The sequence below is a fragment of the Lipotes vexillifer genome, unplaced genomic scaffold, assembly GCF_000442215.2.
Source record: "Lipotes vexillifer unplaced genomic scaffold, Lipotes_vexillifer_v1.1 scaffold1893, whole genome shotgun sequence".
Classification (NCBI taxonomy): Eukaryota; Metazoa; Chordata; class Mammalia; order Artiodactyla; family Lipotidae; genus Lipotes; species Lipotes vexillifer.
This window is the reverse complement of record NW_006791831.1, coordinates 146,777-160,045: the sequence shown is the minus strand read 5'-3', so window position 1 is coordinate 160,045 and position 13,269 is coordinate 146,777.

Sequence of the window (13,269 nt, the reverse complement as noted above, 5' to 3'; positions counted from 1 at the left end):
ACACAAAAATAAACACAAATTAATTAAAGACCTAAATGTAAGACCTGACACTATAAAACTCTTAGAGGAAAGTATAGGAAGAACACTCTTTGACATAAATCACAGCAAGATCATTTTTACCCACCTCCTAGAGTAATGGAAATAAAAACAAAAATAAACAAATTGGACCTAATGAAACTTAAAATCTTTTGTGCAGCAAAGGAAACTATAAATAAGACAAAAAGACAACCCTCAGAATGGGAGAAAATATTTGCTAATGAATCAATAGACAAAGGACTAATCTCCAAAATATATAAACAGCTCATGCAGCTCAATATTAAAAAAAAAAAAAAAAAATCCAAAAATGGGCAGAGGACCTAAATAGACATTTCTCAAAAGAAGACATATGGGTAGCCATGAGGTACATGAAAAGCTGCTCAACATCACTAATTATTAGAGAAATGCAAATAAAATCTACAATGAGGTATCACCTCACACTGCTTAGAAAGGGCATCATCAGAAAATCTACAAACAACAAATGCTAGAGAGGGTGTGGAGAAAAAGGAACCCTCTTGCACTGCTGGTGGGAATTTAAATTGATACAGCCACTATGGAGAACAGTATGCATGTTCCTTAAAAAACTAAAAATAGAGTTACTATTTTACCCAGAAATCCCAGTACTGCGCATATACCCAGAGAAAACCATGATTCAAAAAGACACCCCAATGTTCACTGCAGCAGTATTTACGATAGCCAGGTCATGGAAGCAACCTAAAGCTCCTTCAACAGAGGAATGGATAAAGATGTACATATATACAATGGAATATTACTCAGCCATAAAAAAAATGAAACTGGGTCATTTGTAGAGATGTGGATGAACCTAGAGTGAAGAAAGTCAGAAAGAGAAAGACAAATATCATACGTTAACGCATATATGTGGAATCTCGAAAAAAGTTACAGGCGAACTGGTTTGCAAGGCAGAAATGGAGACATAAATGTAGAGGACAAACGTATGGACACAAAATTGGGAAAGTCGGGGGCGTGGTGGTGGGATGAATTGAGAGATTGTGATTGACATATATACACTAATAGGTATGAAATAGATAACTAATAAAAAATTATCTAGGAATAGGTCATTGATAAGCTAAGATTTAGCTCTTTTTCCTGTCTAGAAAAACAGAAAACTAATTCATACTTGGTTTTGCAAATCATATAAAGAACCAAAGAAAGAAAGAAAGAAAGAAAGAATGGCTAACATATATATTATATGGCATTTAAATATGTTCTAAGAGATTTAAATCTATTAACCTATATAATCCTTCCAACCATAAGTAGGAAACATCGTCTGAGACCTGGAAATAAGTAAAATATTACTGGGTTTTATTTCGGTGTAACACTGAAACTGAACAATTTACAAATTTTTATTGGACTATTTTACAAATTTTTCGTGACCGGGTTTGTCTTGACTATTTTGTTCTGGTAGAGGGCCAAAAGTTACAATTTCTATTCCAATTGAACATTAACAACTTTTGTATCCAGCCAAGCACTCTTATGTTTCTATAAGTAATCTAGCTTCTCAAATGCTCTTTAGAGGAGTCACAATAATTTACCTGTTACCTTATTACAGTAGTTAATGATTTAAAGAAAATCTTTGACACATGTTCATTTTATATTGGTAGGAGAGTCATACTTTTGAAACTTATGCTTTAAGAGTTTTGGAAATCATCTGGGAAGATGACCAAGTAGTCTTCCCCAAAAGATTCAAAGAAACTGCATGGTTAAAGAAATGTCCTTTTCAAGAACTTCTTAGGGAATAAGATTTTAACCTACAAGTTAACAATTTAGCTGGCCACAGTTTCATTGATGCTAGCAGAAGATATGAGACTCCTGAGACAGAGCAAAGGACTTTATTACAGCACAGAAGGCAACACAAATTCCTGTTCTCATAGGCTCCCTTTGCACCCCCATGTCTGTAGGATGGTGAAGAGATGGTCCCAGGTGAATTTTGCACACACGGTACATTTGAAACATGGCTGAGGAACCACAGTTTTGGATAACTCTAATCTTTTAAAGTGGTTCCTAGCAAACCTGTCCAAACTTTGACCTGGAGGGTGGTATTATCTTCCTTATTCTCTACTGTAAACAAATCTGTTCTCGGACCTGGAGTGAGTAACACACTCTAACTTGCAATGTCATTGGCTATATAAACATCATGAAGTATTAGTCTAGACAAGAAGCTGTTGCCTTTGGAGAACTTTGAGACAGGAATGGATAATTGTTTCCTAACAGGTGCTTCATGGGCTGTTTATCCCATTTTGGTTTTCTTTTCTTCCTTCCTTCCTTCCTTCCTTCCCTCTCTCCCTTCCTTTCTTTCTTGCTTGGCTCACAGAGAGCTAGAGAGAATGTTAAGAAGTAACAGAACTTGAATTTTGCCCTTCCCCCGCCCACTTTTGGGTTTCTTACTTGTTTATTTCTTTTCTATTATGGTTTACTATAGGATATTTACTGATTTTGTTTTTTGATTCACATGGTTAATAATTTATTTCTCATCAATGGCAGAAATTTAGTTTAGCAGGGTTTAGTTTAATGATATGAACATTGGTGATCTCTGTAAATAAATGATTGAGAACAATTCTCTGTTGAGTGAGAGATGATAGAGAATCAAGTTTGTTAGTATTTTTTGTTTGTCTGTTTATTTATGAGCTCAAATCAATTAATAGTTTCCTGTACACCAGGAAAGAAAGCAGCCATTGAGATCTGGAATAGACAGTAATTGTGTGTCTGTTTGCTTTTGAACTGTGGATGATATTGTAGAACCAAAAATATAAACTCCCTGTGTCTGTGAGTCTGTGTGTTTGTACTTGAGAAAAGATTTTCCTTTTTATTTAACCATGAGGTTATTTCCTACTCTAACATCTCTTACATAAAAGATACTTTATTGATGTATAGGTATTAATAAATGCTTAAGTAAATAGAATATTCCAAGATTGTCTGAGAATAAAAAAAATACTAAATCTTAATATTTTTAATGTACAAAATTTTAAGAAAAAACAATCCTTAGAGAAACTGCTAGCTTAGAAACATTTTCAGAGTCTACATTCATAGTTAGGTCTTTAGACTGTTGTAATAATTTTCTGTGTTTTTAAAAATATCAAACAGCTATATATCTTTTTCTTGAGGATAATGCACATGTACATTTTATTATTTGCTTGTTTATCTTTAATAAATTTGTGTTCTGTTTGCTTTAAATGAAGAGGCTAGTTTAATCTGAACTTCTTACTTCTTATACTGGTTATATGATCAAGTAAGCTAACATAAATTATAACAGCATAATAATGACAGTAGAAGTTTTTACATCACTACTTTTTTTTTTCCTTTTTCAACTCAAACTATTTCCAAGATATTTTGGTAACTTAAAGGCTTGGATTATTAAATTGATCTAATTCATGATATAATAATAATTCATTACTAAGTTGAGTTAATTACCACTTAAAAAGGTATAAAGGAGATGTGTGTTGACTATAGAAATTTGTGTGATATGCATTTTAAAGTTTAGCTAACCTGCTATAATGTTGATTGTGGAACAGTTTGGAGGTTTTTATTTCCCAGTTTTATCTGTCAATTAGGAGTGAGCTTCTTTGATTAAAGGTTATTCACATGGGTAGTTTAGAGTATACTCAGCAATAGTGACAAAGAAAAAGAACCAGGCATGCAAGATAATAGGAAGAATTTTAATTTTTTCAAGGGTAAATAGTTTTGTTCTAAAGTGTAGATATAGTTGTCTCAGAATATATGAGAGTATATAATGAAAGACAAAACTTGAGGAAGTATACCAAGTTATAAAAGATATGACGGGCAAGGGAATATTATTTACCTTGATCTATAAGTCTTATATTAGTTTTTTATTACTGCTGTAACAAATTATCACAAACTTAGTGGCTTAAAAACACCCCAAATTTATTGCCTTATGATATTGGAAGTCAGAAGTCCAAATTGGGTCTCACTTGGTTAAAGTAAAGATGTCAGCAGGGCAGCATGCCTATCAAGGGCTCTAAGGAAAACGCTGTTAACTTGAATTTCTCATCTTCTAAAGGTTACACCCATTCCTTGGCTCAGGAGCTCCTCACAGGCAGCAATCACAACACTCTGATGTCTGCTTTTGTAGTCACATCTTTCCACATCCTGGAAACTCACTTGTGCTAGGAATAAGCTAGAATACTCATAGGGCTCATAATTTTTGTAGTTCCTTGCTCAGGGATCAATGTCCTGAGCTGCCAATCATTCAAATTCTAAAATCTATGTTTGGAAAAATGTTGTCTGAACTCTTAATTGTTTCACGTGGGAATCCTGGAATACTGTTAGCATTATTTTTGATGCTCTATTTTATATGGGTATATGAAGAAGCTCTTTCTCTTTCTTTTTAAGCTGTCTCTAACCCACTATTTAGTAGGTTATGCTTTTTTAAGCTGAAATGAACAATTCTAAGGTAACAACTGATTCTCACTGCCCCTTCAAAAATCAAAACTAAATATTTTTGCTGAGTCTTCTTATAAAAGTAAATGCAGTACAGATCTGTCCTCTGTCTTACCAGGATATAATTGGACAAATCAATAGTGCAACCAAGGCTATACTTGGAGTGTTACATTTGAGAGAAATCTCATCTAATCAGGTATGATAAGCACATATTAAGGAATAGGGATTGACAATATTTGGAGCCAAATTCTGTAATATTCTTCCAAGAAATCTGACTTGTTACCTGGACTATCAAGTCAGTACCACAGTTTAAAAATTCACAGGTGAATTTTCTCAGTAAGAAATTCACTACCTAGTAATCTAAGGACCTTAACAAATCTTAGAGAATTTCAACTCAAAAGAAATCTACCCAAATATATAAATATAACAGTTGGAATCTGATGGAGAGTGTGTCTTGAGCTTGGAACTTCAGCCTCACCAATAAAGAAAAAATCATATAATTTGAGGAGTCAATCTAGGATTTCTTTTGAAACTTTATACAAAGAGGTTAATTAGTTGACATTATTTGTTGCCCAAACTATTCGTCTGATTTTCAGAACTGAAGAAGGCTTATTGAATCAAGTAACACTCTCACTTTATCTATTCAAATAGTCAGTCTAAATCTAATAAGAACAGCTTTTTTTGTGATCAAGAATAATCTTTGTAGATTCTGATCACAACAGGAGAAAACTGTCAGATCAAAAATATCCACAACTTGGGTATAAGTAAAGAGATTACCAGGTATTCTTCTAGCGCAGTTCTGGGTTCATTTACTGGTGATTACCAACCCTCTAGGGGCAGTGGTAAACTTATAGAATTTTTCCTGGTAGAGATGTAAATAATTTCTACCCAGTAGAAGAGATAATCCCAAATATTATGGTTTGTGGATTTGTTGGATATTGGCCAGTTTTGTAGTTTACTCAGCAATCTATCAAATTCCATATCTATCTTTATTTCTATTTCTATGTATATATTTAAATGCTATCTAAACTGTTCATAACATGTTACTGTTTCCTTTATTAAATAGTAAGTTAAATATCAACTCTGACAGATGTTCATTTTATATTTGTATGAGAGGAATGCTTTACAAAGCTTTTGAAAATTACACATTGATGAACTCTATTAAAAAGTTTATATTCTTACCCTCCATTTAAAGATGAATATACTGATGTATTGTTAGGCTTTTTAACTATGTCAAGGTCACTTATACAGGATTAGATGAAGTATGGTTTAAATACAGGCATCTGGTGCTATAGAATATCTTATTCAGCACTCTATATGAATATAGTCACCTTAGAACAAGAGATCCCATTTCATAATACCACCCTAATGAAAAAATTTGGATCAAAAACAACATGTTTGCAAAATTTTCCCCATCCAAATGATTAGAATATTCCAGACTCAAAATTGAGTTTGAGCCTAACTTCTAATGCAATTCTGAAAGCTATTTGGAAAAGGAATTACAAAAGTGTAAACCTCATTTGATGACTGAGTCTTGTACTTGACTTTACTCAATACATTTTATATATTTTTGACATAATGTCCTCTTCAAATAAAACATATTGTTTGTATTAAGCAATTTAATAAAAATTGTCAATTGGTATTTCTGTTACAAACAACAAGATTTGCACATTTTTATTATCTTAGATTAGCATGCATCTTAGACAATCAATATCATTTATACCAAACATAAAATTTCCTGTTTAGTATTACCTTGAATGAGGAATGATAAGTTAATTATCAAATAAATAAAATATTCACCTACTTAAATTATGCCACCACCAAATCATCATGGTAGTCCCATAAAAATATAATCACAATATATTTAAAATCAGACATTATAAATTTCTTCAAAGGAAAACTTCATTAATTAATAACATGTTCCATTTAACAAAATCAATACCTATTAGCTATTTCTGTATTGTACTGTCCATTAAACATAGCACATAAGACTGACATTTAAAATTAAGTTCAATAACAAAGCTGTATAAAATTCAAAGGACTGTGCCTATGCATGCTCCTCTGTTTACTCTCCTATGCGTGAACTATGAGTCCTCAGTTTTACATTATTTTTTTTTTAAATCAAATTGCCTTCTCTTCTAGATGAATTGGTAGTTTTAGAACTCTGACAGCACCCATAGAGCCCACATTACCAAAATAGTGAACACATATTATATTGATTTGCTGAATGTACTCTGAAGTAACAGTAATTTCTGAATGGTCTCTGCAGTATATTTTCTTATTTGAAGTGAATGGGATGTAGACTGTTCTTGTACTACATCACAAGAATTAGTTTCTTAGGATTAGCATAATGCAATTCTCTGAATCCTCCTTTCTACTTTACTGTTTCTATGTGCCTGTTTGTTTATAAGAATGCACTATCATTCACTCTGATTCATTAAAGAAATGCCTAAGCAGCATAGTTCTGTATAATTTTGAGGATCATTTTAAAAACTATGCAGGAGAAAACTAGATTTGTGCAATTTTTTATTCAGCTTTAACACTTTCTGTTGAGATATATACTAGATTTATTTCAGTGCTGATTATGCGAAAATATGATCAAACTGCTATAAAAGTGTATAAAACTAGCTACACTTTTTATTAAATAGGTTCATTTTGATATGAATATTGTTTCTTATATGCTAACACGGAAGGCTTTTTGTTATTTTCATTATGGAAAAATTATATCCAACTGCTATCTAGCATTTCATTGCAAAATGTAGCTCAAAATGGAAATGCATGGTGTCCACTGGCGTGCACACCAAGCCTTACCTGAATATTTTTATCATTTTTAGACAACGAGGAGTCAAATTACAATGTATTATTCTGAATATTCAGAACATCAGTCTGCATTGATCAATTATCTGGAGCACTTTTGAACATTTACTGTTTTGTAAAGAATTATCTCTGATCACGTATCTGTCATTTAATTAGATTTATTTTCTGTCAGGATTTCTACACCTAATCTAATCTTACATAAAACTATCTAAATCAGATCTTAAAACAGTCCAAATATCTATACATTCTGTGTCCATACATTTTCAGATAAAAGGCCCTTTAAAAACAATTGGTAGATTGTCAGTGGACTGATGCTAGCTACTTCAAAATGTAGTGGAGAACTTGAAAAACAATCTTTGAATAAGGTACAAATTAGAATAATGTTACCATGTTACTTGCTAGCCTTTTCTAATTTTTCTGTTGATTGCTGAGAGCCAACTACAAATCCAGCTTTAAACCAATCAAGAATGACTTTATTTTTGTCCCTCTTTACCTCTGGTTTCAAATATTCTGGCAGGATTTGTCAATTCTTTCATGATCCTCTGATGATCTTGAGTAACTAATTCCCACATTAGCTCACCTGTGTCACAGGTTTATCACATTGGTCTTTCTATTTGCTAGATTCTTTTCTCCAGAAACATTTAACACATGCATTATATGAAGAAATCAAAACAAAACTAAACAAAAGCTGGTCCTTATGTTTAATAAACTCACAATCTAGAACAAAAAATGTTCATGTATATGTTATGTTCTATGAATACATACAATTACAAAGAACACAACTACAAAAGAAGGTTATAACATCTTATATAAATCAATCCATTAAAAAAATCATAAACATCTATTCTCTGATAGTCACTGTTCTAAGCAATAGAAACAATTATGAAAACACAGAAGAGGTATTTACTCTGGATTGAAGAAATTTATAGAGATGTCGTATGGTAAATTTCATTTTAATTTATGCTGAAAGATAAAGTCGAATTTTTCCAGAAGACAAAATGGTAATGGCAAGGTTCTTCCAGGTAGATGGTAAGATATAAGCAAATACAAAAAGATAGAAATGGAATAGTAACCTTGATATTCATGGACTACGGGAATGATAAGTAAGAGTTGTCCACACTGTCATCATTGCAAGAACAATGCTTTAAAAGGAGCACTAGGAAGCCCGGGTATTTTGAACCCTTCTTTCTGACCTTTTAATACATGAATTACAAATGGAGGCTGGTGGACTAGAGAAAGTCAAATCTACCTAGAGAGAGGAAAGACAGGGCCTATTTTAAAACTATAAATGGATTCATGAAGGACTAAATATTATTGACTAAGGAGGAGACAAAAATTGTGGAAAGCTCATGTATGTTTGAAAGAAATATAAGATTTCCTATAGAAAAGGAACCTCACTAATTCAAAACGAAAGAAAAAAAAAGATGTTTAACATTATTAGTAAATACAAATTAAATAAGGTGATAATATTCTGTCCAACATTATCAGTAAATAATGAAATATTATTTAACCATTATTTTTTTTTAATTTGTGAAAATTTGAATATATACATTTATTACAAAATGTGGTGAAATAGTATACTTCAATGATTTTTTTTGGAAGGCAACTCAGAAATAAATATTTTAACATGTTCATATTCTTTATGCCAGTAATTATAGTAACATGAATATAACTTTAAGAGGTAATCAGATTCAGCCAAATATTTATGCACTATTATTTTTATTGTCTTATTTACCTTACTAGGAAATTAGGAAATAAAGAATCAAATATCCTAAATACATGATAATATTTCATTAAATATGGTATAACAATATATGGGATTATTACATAGAATATTATACAAAAGTTAAAATTATTTTTATAGTAATTTTTATATATGATAAAATGTGAAATATAAAAAAGTAGAATAAAATTTTTCTAATGGCATTATCTCAAGTATATAAATATGTATGTGATACACACATGTTAACAGTAGTTATTTGTTGGTAATATGATTTTGAGTAATTTTCAATTCTTTTATTTTTATGTACTTCCCTGATTTTCTACATGGGATGGATATATGCTATTTCTAAGGAAACAATTATTTTTAAGTTAAATATAGAAAAGAATATCTGAGAACACTGTGGCCATTGAGCTTTTGTGCTTTTTACAATAAGTAAGGCAGGATATTGAAAAGCAGACAGGGAGGAGACCAATGGAATAGCCTTAGGTTTATTGATGAATTTTCATCATGAAAAGTTATTTCACACCACCTCTCTGCAGTCTTCTTCCAATGTGATTGATAACATCCAGCTTGGACTACGGGTGTGTGGGAGAGCTGGGTTTGTATCAGACTCTGGTCTCCTCAAAACATTTTCCACAGTCAGGGCAGTTTGGGATAAATAGATGATATAGTATAAATTGTGATATAAGAGAATCCTGGCTGTGTTGAATTTTACATGAGCCCTGTGATTCTGAAAAAGAGAGAAGGTTAAGAGCATTCTACCTATGTCAATACTCGGTCTCCCCCATAGCAATTGTCTCTTTCCCACTCTTCTGATAACCCTTTCAAAGAAAGTCTCTTCTGATAAGGCCAGGTTTGTTTTTTGCTTGACAACATGTTAGCAAAGGAATTGTGACTCAAGAAGATAACTACAAAATCTTATATTTCTTCTTTTAAGCTATGTAATTTCAACATTTATTTGTCCCCATATATTTTTTCCCTTAGCTATGCCCGATCTAAAACTTTTTGAAGATGGTTAAAACAATAACTGACAAATAATTATTGCGTTATGTCTCCATAATGCATAACCAATGCATAACCAATAAGAGATTATGCATTTGGTATGTATGTAAATAGTAAACATTAAACAATGTATATGTAAATATTATATAAGTGATATGGTATGTAAATAGTATGTAGTTCTGATATATCTACAATGTTTTTAACTAGAGGAAAAAGAGCAAAGAAATTAATTCAACAAATAGATTAACTACTTAATTTTTACCAAAAATTAAAGTTCAGTTTAATATTTTATGAAATTTACTTTTTCAATCCTAGTTATATATGATGATGAGAAAATTTTAACCTACAAGGGGAAATATTTGAGATAAATTTTTAATTTCTAAAGGTATTTCTGAAATGCCATTAGAAATTTAGAAGTTTTGCCACACTCATTCAGTTTTTGCCCTGTGTTATGTATAGGAGAGACAATGCATTACACAGGGAATTTAAAAATGAATTATACCTGACTTCTGCCTTGGAGGAGCTGATACAATGGTGAAAAAGAGAAACATGCTTACACTTCTAATTATGTTGCAGGAGGAACAAGGTGGATTACTAGTAAATATAATAGGCTTTGAAGGCAGTAAATTAAGCAAGTTTATATATGGAAAACTAAATATTCAAGATGGTGCACAAGTTCTTAACTCACTAAGTTTCCTCATCTGTATAATGGGGATGATAAGCCCATGAAGGGGCGCCTAATAAATCATGACCCCAGATTATGACATTGTGATTGGAATGCTATAGAGATTCTAAGACAGAAGGCTATAGGGACACAGAGGAAGAAGCTGTTAAGTTTGTCTGAGAAAGCTGGTGAAATTATATTAGTCTGGATGGACCTACCTTGAAGGTTTAGATAAAAATGAAATCACAGGCAAGACAAAGGAGGAAAAGCAATAAGTGAACAATGTTGTAAAAGCATTTGTCAAACTCAGGAAATATTCGGGGACTTAGGGATATAGATATGGCAGGGAAAGGTAAAGGTTGTGGAAAAGTGGGCTGAACCAGGATGTGAAGCCTATTATATTTGGGATTTATTGTGTACTAAATACAGAATTAACTTTATATTTTAAAGCAAATTCTATGCTTTAGAAATAAAACTTTAGTAGCTTGAGGGTAGATAGATTGGACATAGTAAAGATTGGAATTAGATACAACAATTAGGGGTATATTACAATTGTCCATTCAGGAGATAGCTAAAACCTAGACTACATCAGTACAAACAAAAATCAGGAAACAAAGGGAACAGTCACCTGGTAATTAAATATAAGTAAAAATATTGTATAGGTATAGGTGGACAGCTTAGCCACTTGTTTTGAGATGCTTTTGAAATATCTGGGTGAATATATCTTATTTGTAGTTTTTGATAAGTGAAAACCTGACCTGCTCTCTGCTAAACTGTTAGGGAAGAACTGCGAATTGAAAAATAAAACAGTTTGTCCAATACACCATGAATCTCAAAACAGGAAACCAAATAAAACCAAAGCCATCATGTTCTTTACAAAATATCTAAATCATTTTTTTTCTAAACAGCAGTTCACCCAGAGCCATATGGTCCAAGATGATTATAGAGAAATTGACCTAAAACTTGCTCAGCACAAATTCATAGGTTCTGAGAGACTGAATATAAACATGGACACTGGTCAGCCATAAATGACAACAGAGCTCTACCCCACAGCTTCCACAGCAGCCTGACCAGGAAGCCAAGACACAACCTCTGCAGCAATCAGTCCAAAACCATCAATAACTGTCAACTTCCCCATGTTTTGTCCCTACTTCTGAGGCCCAACCAGATAAAACCAAAAATCATCCCCAAACCAATCATATAAATGTCCCACTTCTAGTCACCTGCCTCCAGCTTCCCCATGCAAACAGCCTCCGATTAGATAATATTTGAAGACTTCCCTTTTTTTTTTGCACTATAAAAAGAAAAGAATGCCTTCCCATTTCTGTGCCTACCCATGAGCCTCTAAAACTCAAGTGATTGTGGCCAACTCCTTTGTTATAAACACCTTTGAATAAATAGCTTCTGTTTGTTCTCATTTTGGTTTTCTTTGTTTAGAACTACAACTTTAAAGGTAAGTCCACTGACTTTGCTGTTTGCAAAATCTGAAACATCCCTTTCAAGACTCTCCTATACCTAACTCTAGCACAAAACTGAAGTACTCTTTCTATGTTTCCTGCTATTAAAGGCAGCCCACATTTATATTAAATAATCTCCCTTGCTACAGGAAGTAGAAAATCTAACTTTGCTGAAAACAACTGTGCTCCTGATGGTCTCTGGCTGATGTTCATCTATATTTGAATTACACATAAGAAATAAAATACAAATATTTGGTGAAAATAAAAATAAAGTGAAAGGAGTCAAATATAGACAATACTTTAGAAAGGAAGGATAGTTAACATTTATTGAGTGTTTGATGTGTGTCAGATACTATAAAGTATTCTTTCTATATATTATATAATTTAATTACTCAAACCAACCACTGAGTAGGTCTCACTACCTCCATATTAGGACAATGAGAATCCAAAAAAAATAAAGGACAAAAATGTATGCACAAGTAATAATACAAGTGGTTTTTGCACATAGACTCTCTGACTCCAAAGAATTTAGTCAAAAGACTAAATATGGGCTTCCCTGGTGGCGCAGTGGTTAAGAATCTGCCTGCCAATGCAGGAGACACGTGTTTGAGCCCTAGTCCGGGAAGATCCCACATACCGCGGAGCAGCTGGGCCCATACGTCACAACTACTGAGTCTGTGCTCTAGAGCCAGTGCTGCACAACAAGGGAAGCCACTGCAACTAGAGAAAGCCCACGCGCAGCAACGAAGACCTAACACAGCCAAAATAAAATAAAGAAATAAGTAAATTTCTAAAAAAAAAAAAAAAAAAAAATTTTAAAAAAAAAAAAAAAAAAAAATTTTAAAAAAAAAAAAAAAAAAAAATTTTAAAAAAAAAAAAAAAAAAAAATTTTAAAAAAAAAAAAAAAAAAAAATTTTAAAAAAAAAAAAAAAAAAAAATTTTAAAAAAAAAAAAAAAAAAAAATTTTAAAAAAAAAAAAAAAAAAAAATTTTAAAAAAAAAAAAAAAAAAAAATTTTAAAAAAAAAAAAAAAAAAAAATTTTAAAAAAAAAAAAAAAAAAAAATTTTAAAAAAAAAAAAAAAAAAAAATTTTAAAAAAAAAAAAAAAAAAAAATTTTAAAAAAAAAAAAAAAAAAAAATTTTAAAAAAAAAAAA